The sequence below is a fragment of the Penicillium coprophilum genome (genome assembly GCF_028826855.1).
Source record: "Penicillium coprophilum strain IBT 35676 chromosome Unknown utg000004l_segment0_segment0, whole genome shotgun sequence".
Classification (NCBI taxonomy): Eukaryota; Fungi; Ascomycota; class Eurotiomycetes; order Eurotiales; family Aspergillaceae; genus Penicillium; species Penicillium coprophilum.
In genome coordinates, this window is record NW_026622723.1 from 4,584,131 (window position 1) to 4,598,338 (window position 14,208).

Consider the following 14,208-nt stretch of genomic DNA (forward strand, 5'->3'; position numbering starts at 1 on the left):
CTAAGCATATACTAATCCTATATTAGGATATACTAGTAAATATTTCTAAATCCTATTTAGGGCTATAAAATAGTCCTTACTAGGATTGCTTATATATCTAGTATAGTATATAGTAGCAAAGGTTATATTAGGCCTAGTTTTTAGGGCTAAATAGAGTAAAGACCCTATTTATTTCTGATATTCTTTAATATCTTATAGGCTTATATTTATAGTATTCTTTTTAAGCTTTAAACCCGGTTTACCCGGTATTTTAATAGGCTTATAACTAGGATTATTATAAATAGAGAACTTATTTAATAGTTTCTCTATATATCCCTTTTAGTCTATATATAGTATCTTATCTTTATAGTTAATAGATATACTATTACCTAAGAATATAGATACTATACTAATTTCTTCTATCTTTATATAGTACTTTATTTTAGCTACTATATTATAAATATAGCTTAAATCTTTGTATATTACTAATATATTATTAACGTAATAAATTAGTATATATTGATCTTTAGGATTTATATATATACCTTTATCGTATATAAAGACCTTAAAGTCAAATTTAGCTAATATATTAGATAGATATTTATACTAAAGCCTAGGGCTTTGTTTTAGACTATATAGTGCTTTCTTTAGATAATAGCACTTATTAGGGTTATTATATACTCCTATAGGTAGGATAGTATATATTTTAGTATCTATATTAGTATATATAAAGGTATTTTTAATATTATATTATAGTATATACTAGCCTTTATTAACTACTATTATTAATATTAGATACTAGGACTTAGTTCTATATATAGTAGAAAAGGTTTCTAGGAAATTAATACCTAGTTTTTACTAAAATCCTTAAATTACCTACCTAGCTTTATATCTAATAGTTTTATTACTATTAGTTATATAGTCCTTATCCGGATTAGGACTATTAATAGGTTTTTTCTTAAAAACCTATCTACCCTTAATAGGTTTTATATTAGGTAGTATATCTATTATTTTGTAGGTTTCTTGTTTTTCAAGTTCTTTGACTTCCGCTAAGCAAGCCCTAAACCATTCATCCTTTTTAGGACTATTTATAGCTTTATTAAAGCTATTAGGTTTAGTTAATAGTGAAGCGGTTAATAGAAACCTATTATTTATATTAGTCTTAATAGAGCTAATATAATTAGTTAGTATAGTATCCTTAATAGTATATAATATAGGTATTTAAACTTTAACCCTATATTTAGGATTAGTATTAATTCTAGAGGTTTCTCCTCTAGTTAATACTCTATTATTATTACTTATATTATCCTTAATAGGATTACTAGGATCTATACTAACTTCCCTAGAATTTAAGTCTTTATAACTACTAGGGTTTAGCACTTTAGGATTTAGATCTTTAGGACTAATTAACTTAGTCCTATAGGGATCTATATCTCGAGATATTTCTCTTAGGAATTGATTTTTATATATAGTAATATCCCTAGACTATAGGCATTTTTACCTTTTATAGTCCTATATTTTATAGTGATTATAATCACTATATCCTATTAAAATAGCTTCTTCCTTTCTAGGAGATAGCTTAGTCTTATATTTATTTATATAATAGTAGGCTAAAGAGCCCTAAGTCCTAATATTTATTATATTAGGCTTTACCCTATTTAATGATTTATAAGGGGTTAAAAATCCTAAAGCCCTATATAGGGTCCTATTATATATATAGGTTATAGCTTAGAGTGCTTCTCCCTATAGATAATTAGGGCTTTTAGACTGAATAAGTACTACCCTTACTTTATTAAATAAAGTAAGGTTAATTCTTTCAATTAGCCTATTAGGTTCCTTAGTATAACTAGGAATAGTTATATAACTAATACTATATTTATTTAGGGCTAATTGAAATTGCTTATTAATATATTCTCTGCCTTTATTAGTAAAGAACTATTTAATCTTTCTTTTTATATAATTTTCTATAAAGACCTTAAAATCTTCGAATACTTTATAAGTATTATCTTTAGAATATAATAGGCTAATCTAAAGATATCGAGATTTTTTATCTAGGAAGGTGATATAATACCTATATTTATTATAGGTAGGTAGTAATAGACCACCTAAATCACTATATATCCTATCTAAAATATCAAATTTAGTAGGATTATTTAACTTCCTATATATATATCTATTATCTTTAGATAAAAGATATACTTTACATTTCTTATTAAGGAAAGCCTTAATATATTCTAGGGTTATATTAATCCCTAGGGCCTTTAATAGAATTTTTAAGGGCTATATATTAATATACCCTAGTCTAATATACCACTTTTGTATATTATCCACTATATTACTATCTATAGTCCTTTTAGGAATATAGCTATTATTACTATTAGTAGGTATACTAGGTTAATTAGTCCTAGTAGCTACTATAGTATTTATAGTTCTTTATAATATAGTGGTTTTTATATAATATAAATTATCTCTCTTATTAGCTATAGTAACTATTTTCTTTAAAGGTATATATAAGTATACCTTATTTTTTATAAATAGGGCTATTAAATTAGATAACTAGTGTATACTAATAAGATTAATACCTAGATTAGGTATAGAGAAAATATTTCTTAATAAGTATATATATCTAGTATTAGATTTTATATATATATTACCCTTATAGGTTACTTTAATAGTATTAGCTTTACCCCACTTAACTATAGTAGTGGTAGGCTTAGTAGAAGAAAGATATTATAATTTATATATAGTACTAATAGTGGTAGTACTATTAAGAATAAAATCCACTTTTTCTTTTATAGGATTTAATCCTATATTATCTAGTGGTTTTTTAGTTAATAGTTTAGTACTATATGATAATAGAGGATATACCTCTTCTATATTATTATCTATATCTAGTAGTTAATTATTAGTTTTATTATTAGGCTGATTTTTAACACTAGTATATAGCTCTTTATCTAATTTAGGTAAATTAGATATATTAGATAGTATATCTATATCTTTAGTAGATTTAGGGGTATCTACTATATTAGATATAATCTAATCTTATGATTCTAGCTGTTTAGGAGTCCTAGAGCCTATTAAATTTTTAGCCCTAAAGGATTCCTTAGTAGTAGAAATAGGGGGTTTAATAGTCTTTTTAGCCATTTTACCTTTCGGAATCTAGCCCTCAGGAGCTAGATTAGGAAATAATAGCTAGTAGGTATTAGTATTATAACTAATAACCTTATAGTATTAGTAGTATTTTCCTTTAAAAGGCTTATTTTTATACGATTTATAATACTTATATTTAAGTATTATAATATTCGTATAATAACTACCTTTATATATAGAAGATTCCCTACCCCTAGCTTTATTAATTAAGCTAGAAAACAAGGTTTCCACTATATATAATTTAGGGTTATTTCTTAATAATTGGGTTATATTTTGAATAAACCCTTTATAGTTATTATTTAGACTATTAAGAACCTAGGCTATCACTACCTGATTAGGTAGATCAATACCTTTACCCTTAAGGTCATCTACTAAGGTTTTAACCTTATTAAGATATTCTTCTATTGAATTAAAATCATTTAATCTAGTGTTAAAGAAATCTTTTAGGGTTAAATATTTAGTAGTAAAACCCTTAGGGTTATATAGGGCTTCTAAGCGAAGCTAGGCCTTATTAGCACTCTCTATATCTTTTAGATATAGGAGGGGCCTATTATCACAATAAAGCTTTAAAACAGATATAGCCTTATTGTTTTTAACACCAATAGAAGGAGTTTCTATAGGTATATATAGGTCATCTTTTATTAGGGCTGCTTTCACCCTAATAGACCATATAATATAGTTCTCCGAGCCCCTAAGTTTAGGGAGATATATCTTATCTAGGGAGGCTATAGTAAGATATATAATAAATATCGGAGATCAGGTATATATTGTAGTGGGGGGCCCTATCTCCCACTACGTACTGACCTCGCCTGTCCTATCGTTTACTAAGTGTTTGATTAGGTAATCTAGGAGCGCTAGAGGGTACAAGTAGTTAGGAGAGATAGATTAAAGAAAACACACCCCTATACCTCTCTGGATTGACTTCTCGGGCTATAGGCCTAGGTTCCTTTGTATACAAAATCGAGTATAAAACCGAACTATAAATGCTAAATCGACCTATATACCTTAGAGTATATAGCCTTAAGCGTTCCCCTCTTTATATAGTGACCGACGTAGGGAATTCGTCCTAGGGTAGCTAAGCACACAGCGTAGTAAGTTAACTCTCAATAGAGTATCAAGGAATTAAGCGATTTAGAGAGCTCTAGGGTATCGAAAAAAGGTATAGATATAATTTAACCCTATAAGCTACTAGTAGGTAGGATAGGCTAGTAGAGAAGGACTCTAGGTATCCCCTAGATATATCACTTTAACCGAAAGAAGTAAGTTAAGCTATTATTAGAGCTAGTCCGGTAATTAGTGTAAAGAGGAACAATAGCCTTCTTTTATAACGAGTATACTTAGCTAGTAAGAGGCTTACTAGCTAATAGGCTAGCTAAGCTATCGGAGCTATATATATTAGCGTATATAAAGCCTAAAGAACTATCGATTTTAGCTAAAAGAATTTAGCTAGGAATTAGATATCTCTAGAGTAGTATACTTGTAAGCATAATAGTAATTGTAAGATATATACTATGGTGTGAGAGTATAAGATATATATTTTACCGGTAGTATCTAAGAGAACCTTAGATATATTATCTACGGTAAACTATATTATGACTCACAATATATCGCTATAAATCTAGGATATTATAATGAAGTCATTATATTATTAATGACCTTCTATGATATTCTATACTGCTAGAGCTTGCCTATATAAGGAATGGAGGATTCCTAGCTAGAAAACAATTATTCAATACAACTTTTCTTACCTCGCACCTATTATTATCTACTTAAGCTAAGTATAAACCTTTCTATATCTTATATAATACAATATTATATAAGATAAAGCTTACCTAATACACCTTCCCCTACAAAATATTATAACCTACTATTAGGCTATAATATTATTTCTGCTAAAGTGCTCACAGGTTATGAGCCCGGCTTGCTATATATTTCCTAAATAGGAAATACCGATATATTGCCGAGCCTTCTCCGAATAATTACCTAATTACTATATTTAGTATATTACTAAATATAGTACTATACTATATACTATAAAGTATATAGTGATATATTCTCACAATTATATATAGTATATATTACTATATATATAGTGAGCTATATATATAAGTATACTATTATATATAGTATACTATATATATATACCTAATCTCCGATATTTATTATATATCTTACTATGGCCTCCCTAGATAAGATATATCTCCCTAAACTTAGGGGCTCGGAGAACTATACTATATAGTCTATTAGGGTTAAAGCAGCCCTAATAAAGGATGACCTATATATACCTATAGAAACTCCTTCTATTGGTGTTAAAAACAATAAGGCTATATCTGTTTTAAAGCTTTATTGTGATGATGGGCCCCTCCTATATCTAAAAGATATAGAGAGTGCTAATGAGGCCTGGCTTCGCTTAGAAGCCCTATATAACCCTAAGGGTCTTACTACTGAATATTTAACCCTAAAAGATTTTATTAACACTGGATTAAACGATTTTAATTTAATAGAAGAATATCTTAATAAGGTTAAAACCTTAGTAGATGACCTTAAGGGTAAAGGTATTGATCTACCTAATCAGGTAGTGATAGCCTAGGTTCTTAATAGTCTAAATAATAACTATAAAGGGTTTATTCAAAATATAACCTAATTATTGAGAAATAACCCTAAATCATATATAGTGGAAACCTTATTTTCTAGCTTAATTGATAAAGCTAGGGGTAGGGAATCTTCTATATATAAAGGTAGTTATTATACGAATATTATGATGCTTAAATATAAGCATTATAAATCGTATAAAAATAAGCCTTTTAAAGGAAAATACTGCTAACACTATAAGGTTATTAGTTATAATACTAATACCTACTGGCTATTATTTCCTAATTTAGCTCCTAAGGGCTAGATTCCGAAAGGTAAAAGGGCTAAAAAGACTATTAAACCCCCTATTTCTGCTACTAAGGAATCCTTTAGGGCTAAAACTATAAATTCAATAAGCCCTAGGACTCCTAAACAGCTAGAATCATAAGATTAGATTATATCTAATATAGTAGATACCCCTAAATCTACTAAAGATATAGATATACTATCTAATATATCTAATTTACCTAAATTAGATAAAGAGCTATATACTAGTGTTAAAAATCAGCCTAATAATAAAACTAATAATTAACTACTAGATATAGATAATAATATAGAAGAGGTATATCCTCTATTATTATATAGTACTAAACTATTGACTGAAAAACCACTAGATAATATAGGATTAAATCCTATAAAAGAAAAGGTGGATTTTATTCTTAATAGTGCTGCCACTATTAGTACTATATATAAATTGTAATATCTTTCTTCTGCTGAACCTACTACTACTATAGTAAAGTGGGGTAAAGCTAATACTATTAAAGCAACCTATAAGGGTGATATATATATAAAATCTAATACTAGATATATATACTTATTAAAAAATGTTTTTTATATACCTAATCTAGGTATTAATCTTATTAGTATACACTAGTTATCTGATTTAATAGCCCTATTTATGAAAAATAAGGTATACTTATATACACCTTTAAAGAAAATAGTTACTATAGCTAATAAGAGAGATAATTTATATTATATAAAAACCACTATATTATAAAGAACTATAAATACTATAGTAGCTACTAGGACTAATTAACCTAGTATACCTACTAATAGTAATAATAATAATAGCTATATTCCTAAAAGGACTATAGATAGTAATATAGTGGATAATATACAAAAGTGGTATATAAGACTAGGGTATATTAATATATAGCCCTTAAAAATTCTATTAAAGGCCCTAGGGATTAATATAACCCTAGAATATATTAAGGCTTTCCTTAATAAGAAATGTAAAGTATATCTTTTATCTAAAGATAATAGATATATATATAGGAAGTTAAATAATCCTACTAAATTTGATATTTTAGATAGGATATATAGTGATTTAGGTGGTCTATTACCACCTACCTATAATAAATATAGGTATTATATCACCTTCCTAGATAAAAAATCTCGATATCTTTGGATTAGTCTATTATATTCTAAAGATAATACTTATAAAGCATTCGAAGATTTTAAGGTCTTTATAGAAAATTATACAAAAAGAAAGATTAAATAGTTCTTTACTAATAAAGGCAGAGAATATATTAATAAGCAATTTCAATCAGCCCTAAATAAATATAGTATTAGTTATATAACTATTCCTAGTTATACTAAGGAACCTAATAGGCTAATTGAAAGAATTAACCTTACTTTATTTAATAAAGTAAGGGTAGTGCTTATTCAGTCTAAAAGCCCTAATTATCTATAGGGAGAAGCACTCTAAGCTATGACCTATATATATAATAGGACCCTATATAGAGCTTTAGGACTTTTAACCCCTTATAAATTATTAAATAGGGTAAAGCCTAATATAACTAATATTAGGACTTAGGGCTCTTTAGCCTACTATTATATAAATAAATATAAGACTAAGCTATCTCCTAGAAAGGAAGAAGCTATTTTAATAGGATATAGTGATTATAATCACTATAAAATATAGGACTATAAAAGGCAAAAATGCCTATAGTCTAGGGATATTACTATATATGAAAATTAATTCCTAAGAGAAATATCTCGAGATATAGATCCCTATAGGACTAAGTTAATTAGTCTAAAAGACTTAAATCCTAGTAGTCAAAAAGACTTAAATTCTAGGGAAGTTAGTATAGATCCTAATAGTCCTATTAAGGACAATATAAGTAATAATAATAGAGTATTAACTAGAGGAGAAACCTCTAGAATTGATACTAATCCTAAATATAGGGTCGAAGTCTAAATACCTATATTATATACTATTAAGGATACTATACTAACTAATTATATTAGTTCTATTGAGACTAATATAGATAATAGGTTTCTATTAACCGCTTCACTATTAACTAAACCTAATAGCTTTGATGAAGCTATAAATAGTCCTAAAAAGGATGAATGGTTTAGGGCTTGCTTAGCGGAAGTCAAAGAACTTGAAAAACAAGAAACCTACAAAATAATAGATATACTACCTAATATAAAACCTATTAAGGGTAGATAGGTTTTTAAGAAAAAACCTATTAATAGTCCTAATCCGGATAAGGACTATATAACTAATAGTAATAAAACTATTAGATATAAAGCTAGGTAGGTAATTTAAGGATTTTAGCAAAAACTAGGTGTTGATTTCCTAGAAACCTTTTCTACTATGTGTAGAACTGAGTCCTAGTATCTAATATTAATAATAGCAGTTAATAAAGGCTAGCACGTGCTACAATATAATATTAAAAATACCTTTGTATATACTAATATAGATACTGAAATATATACTATCCTACCTATAGGAGTATATAATAACCCTAATAAGTGCTGTTATCTAAAGAAAGCACTATATAGTCTAAAACAAAGCCCTAGGCTTTAGTATAAATATCTATCTAATATATTAGCTAAATTTGACTTTAAGGTCTTTATATACGATAAAGGTATATATATAAATCCTAAAGATCAATATATACTAATTTGTTACGTTAATGATATATTAGTAATACACAAAGATTTAAGCTATATTTATAATATAGTAGCTAAAATAAAGCACTATATAAAGATAGAAGAAATTGGTATAGTATCTATATTCTTAGGTAATAGTATATCTATTAACTATAAAGATAAGATACTATATATAGACTAAAAGGGATATATAGAGAAACTATTAAATAAGTTCTCTATTTATAATAATCCTAGTTAGAAGCCTATATAAACACCGGGTGAACCGGGTTTAAAGCTTAAAAAGAATATTACAAATACAAGCCCACAAGATATTAAAGAATATCAGAAATAAATAGGGTCTTTACTCTATTTAGCCCTAAAAACTAGGCCTAATATAACCTTTGCTACTATATACTATACTAGATATATAAGCAATCCTAGTAAGGACTATTTTATAGCCCTAAATAGGATTTAGAAATATTTACTAGTATATCCTAATATAGGATTAGTATATAATTGCTTAGGTAATAACCTATATATAAAGGGCTATTCTGATACTGATTGGGGTAATGATTTAGATCAACGAAAATCTATATTAGGCTATATATTTAGCCTAAGCCCTAATATAGGGATTAATAACCCTATTAGTTGGAATTCTTAACTACAAAAAACAATAGCAATTAGTAGCTATGAAGCTGAATATATAGCACTCAAAGAAGCTACTAAAGAAGCTATATATCTAGCTAATATGTTTAATTTATTAAATATAGAGCTAGATCTAGGATATACAAATAGTATACCTACTATCTTAGTTGATAGTGAATTAGCTAAGAAACTAGCTAAGAATCCAGAATTCTATAAACGCTCAAAGTATATTGAAATAATATATTATTTCATAAGGTAAGCTTTATTAGAAGGTAAAATCACTATTAATCAAATACCTTCTAAATATATACTAGCAGACTTTTTAACAAAGAATGTTAATAATATCTTATATAAGGCTTTTATAGATCTAGCTAAGCTAGGTACTATATAAAGACCTATAATATATATATATATATATATATATATATATATATATATATTTATACTATATACTTATACTTGTAATCCTTATAAAGATTATAAGGATTAAGGGGGTGTGTAAGTATAATAGTAATTGTAAGATATATACTATAGTGTGAGAGTATAAGATATATATTTTACCGGTAGTATCTAAGAGAACCTTAGATATATTATCTACGGTAAACTATATTATGACTCACAATATATCGCTATAAATCTGGGATATTATAATAAAGTCATTATATTATTAATGACCTTCTATGATATTCTATACTGCTAGAGCTTGCCTATATAAGGAATAGAGGATTCCTAGCTAGAAAATAATTTATTCAATACAACTTTTCTTACCTCGTACCTATTATTATCTACTTAAGCTAAGTATAAACCTTTCTATATCTTATATAATACAATATTATATAAGATAAAGCTTACCTAATACACCTTCCCCTACAAAATATTATAACCTACTATTAGGCTATAATATTATTTCTGCTAAAGTGCTCACAGAGAGATAGATAAATAGGAAGTTAAGAAGGTCCTAGATACTAGGATATATTATCGGAAGCTATAGTATAGGGTATAATAGGTAGGATATAACCTTAATCTATAGTGGTATCCTACTAGTAATATAATGTATATACCGAGGAAAGTATAGGAATTCTATATATAGTACCCTTCGAAACCTAGTCCTCCTATATATCTATAGGAATAGCTTAATACTAATAACGAAGATCGAGTCCTTAAGGACTATAGGGATAATAATAAGCTAGTATTTAGGGACTAAATATATTCTTAGTTAGGGGTTATATAACGATCTAGAAGGTAGATCTTTTTCTACCGAAAAGATTTCCGCTAAAAGGATTCTACCGAATCTTTCCGCCTTAATAGAGTTTATATTGTTTATATACTTAGTGGTAATAGGGCTATACAAAGGATCCGGTCCTAAAGTTTTCCTTCTTCCTTTTCCTTCTCTCTCTATACTTAGTATTCTCGTTAAAATACACTCTTTTGTTTAAAGAACTAGCTGGTAACAGTAATAGTGGATTGTGTGCGGGAAGTAATCTTTACCTCCTACTAGAGGTTAATCTTATAAGATATACTCTAGTAAGTCTTAGAGAAAGATTTGAATATTATAGCTTCCTAATTAACTACCTATATCACCTAGCTCTATAGTAGATATAGTAGCTTTAAGTATAAGTCACACTTATAGTTCTCCTTAATCATAGTGGCTTCTTCTATAAGCTATATAAACTTAGTAAGGAAATCGGTAAAGCTATCCTTTAGCTTTGTTATTAATTTATAGTACGCTATATAGGCCTTAGTATATTAGTTTAGATTTATAAAAATAGTTTTTAAGTAGATAATTATATCCTTAGTGTCTATATAGGGGTTACTTAACTTAGAGCTTATTTAGGGTCTAATATATAACTAGGCCTTCCCTTTATAACGACTCTATATATAGAGCTTATAGTACACTAGTAATAGGTAGTAATTAGTATTTACTTCGAGTTTCTATCGGATAATAATTTCCTACACTTTAAATCGGACTTCTTTACTATCGCTAAGTATCGGAGTATTAGGTATCTTCGTAGACTTCTAGGTAGTAGCGGCCTCTATAATCGGCGCGCTAACACTAGTCTAGTTCTAGAGATTTATAAGGCGAAAAGTAAGATTACCGCGTTTATAGATAGCGATATCTCGGTAGGTAATCGCCTTATCTCGCTCCTAAGTAAGCGCCTTAATAATTATCTTAGCCTTAATTTTGTTAGAATATAGGATAGCTAACTTATCCTCTAACTCCTAGACTCTCTTTCTTAAGTTCTAGTATTTATAGGCGAGTTTATAAAATCGTTTATAAGTTAGAGTCTTCTATAGTTACTTATAAATAGAGGAGCCTTCTCTATTATTATTATCTTCCTTATATTCACTAGTATTAACTAGTCTCTACGGTTTAGGGATTAGGGTATTTAGGTTATAAGTAACTATCTCTTACTTATTACTATCTTCTTTATTAGGTATAGCGATAGGCTACTTACTATAACTAGTAGCTAGGTTTCGCTTCGATCTAGCTATTCTAATTAGTCGGATATTAGGTTTAGGTTTAGGTTTCGGTTCGGATTAGGTCTTAGCTATATAATACTAAGGAACGAAAGTAGGGTAAAGCGGGACCGAGACTAATTACAATAATAGTCTATATAGTTATACTACTTTGTTAGAATAAGAGTGGTACTTAGTATTATATTACTAGCTAGTTCTTTAAACAAAAGAGTGTATTTCAATAAGAATACTAAGTATAGAGAGAGAAGGAAAAGGAAGAAGGAAAACTTTAGGACCAGATCCTTTGTATAGCCCTATTACCACTAAGTATACAAACAATACAAACTCTATTAAGGCGGAAAGATTCGGCAGAATCCTTTCAGCGGAAATCTTTTCGGCAGAAAAAGATCCACCTTCCAGATCGTCACACCCTTAAGCTCTCTAAATCGCTTAATTCCTTAATACTCTATCGAGAGTTAACTTACTACGCTATATACTTAGCTACCCTAGGATAAATTCCCTACGTCGGTCACTATATAAAGAGGGGAACGCTTAAGGCTATATACTCTAAGGTATATAGGTCGATTTAGTATCTGTAGTTTAGTTTTATACTCAATTTTGTATATAAAGGAACCTAGGCCTATGGCCTAAGAAGTTAATCTAGAGAGGTATAGGGGTGTGTTTTCTTTAATCTATCTCTCCTAACTACTTATACCCTCCAGCGCTCCTAGATTACCTAATCAAACACTCAGTAAACGACAGGACAGGTGAGGTCAATACGTAGTGGGAGATAGGGTCCCCCACTATAATACCTAGAACTATCTTCTAGTAAGATAATACCTATATATATACTATAGGTATTATAGGAGAGTGGTTTAAATAATATAGGGTATATATTAAGGATTAGCCTCTATATTCACCTGATCTTAGCCCTATTAAGCCTTACTAGTAGATACTAAAGGTTAAATTATTAAATATATACCCTAAATTGATAGAAATAGGTAGGAGTGTAGAGGATTAGATATATTTTAAGAGAGCTATATACACTATATAGGATACACTTAATTAGGGTATAATTAATAATTTAATTCGCTCTATACCTAGGAGATTGCTTACTACGCGTAAAGTAAAGGGGTATTATACTAAATATTAAATTTATTAAATTTATTGGCTATTTCTCTATCTATTGATATTAAAATTAATATATATTTACTATATTAGTGGTATAAAATATATAGTTAAATATAGTGATATATATTTGATAGGGTGTGGGTAAAAACTGACTGTTATAGGACTTTTGGTCATAGAGTGTATATTTTAACTAAATAGGATTAGGATAAGAAATTAGAGATATAATAGGAAGATAGTTATAGTATAGAATTATAATTATAAACCCCCCTTAAGTATAAATTCTTAATAAAGATAAAAATAGAGAGCCTTTATTTATAAAGGAGCTAGCCTCGAAAATCCTATTAGAATCGGGGTCTACTAGATAAAGAAAGTATACTACTTTAATAATTCTATTTTAGGCGTAGATAGGGATATCTATATAGGAGAGGGAGGATAATTATAAAGGATAAAGGTCCTTTTAATTCTAATACTTAGTTATTTACCTAAGTACGTTATTTATATCCCGGGGTTAAAGCGGGGTTGATTCGTAATCGGCTTGGCACTCGGTTCGAGTAGATACGGGGTCCTATACCTAAGTATAAGAACCCCTAGATCCTTAGGATCCTGTTCCCTCCTGTAAGAGTTAGTCTTGTAACTTAAGACAATATATTGATCCTTTCTCTCCCAATCATTAAGCCTTGTATCTTACCCAGTTGACAGGCCTTACACCTGATAATCGTATACTCTTATATAGAGTTTCGTCTCTGAAATATATCTCTCTGCCCCTTTACCCCCAATCTAGTTCGCTTAACATAGATTGCCAATATAGACTCCTATACCTTTCTGATCTCTCTTCTTAGACAAAAATATTTCTATATGTACACAATAGTGGGTGTGGATGCGGTGTTGGGAGTGCTAACTAAAGCAACCTATATACGTAAGTGTATACTAGTACCTAGAGCATTGCTTATTTCACTAGATACTCAGTGCTTACGATGCTCATGACGCCTAGGTATACGAAGTACAGTGAATTTGTTTGGCTATCTATAATTACTTGATTGTTAGTCACAACCTAGATACTTCTTGTTGTATACCGCCGATGAATATTGCTCGTTGACATTATGAATTGATGACTGCTAGTAAAGTAGAAAGAGCTAAAAAATATATATATAGTCAGAAGAACAAAAGAAATAAATGTCTCTAGTATGTGGACAAAATCGAAGAGGACACGATGGAACCTGGCTTTAGTCCTATTCTACACACGCAAGAACCCAGCACGCTTTAAAGATTGAAGCTTTCAAAAAAATTAGGGAGGCCAACGAATTTAGTAATCTCGCTCCGAGTTTCAAATATCTT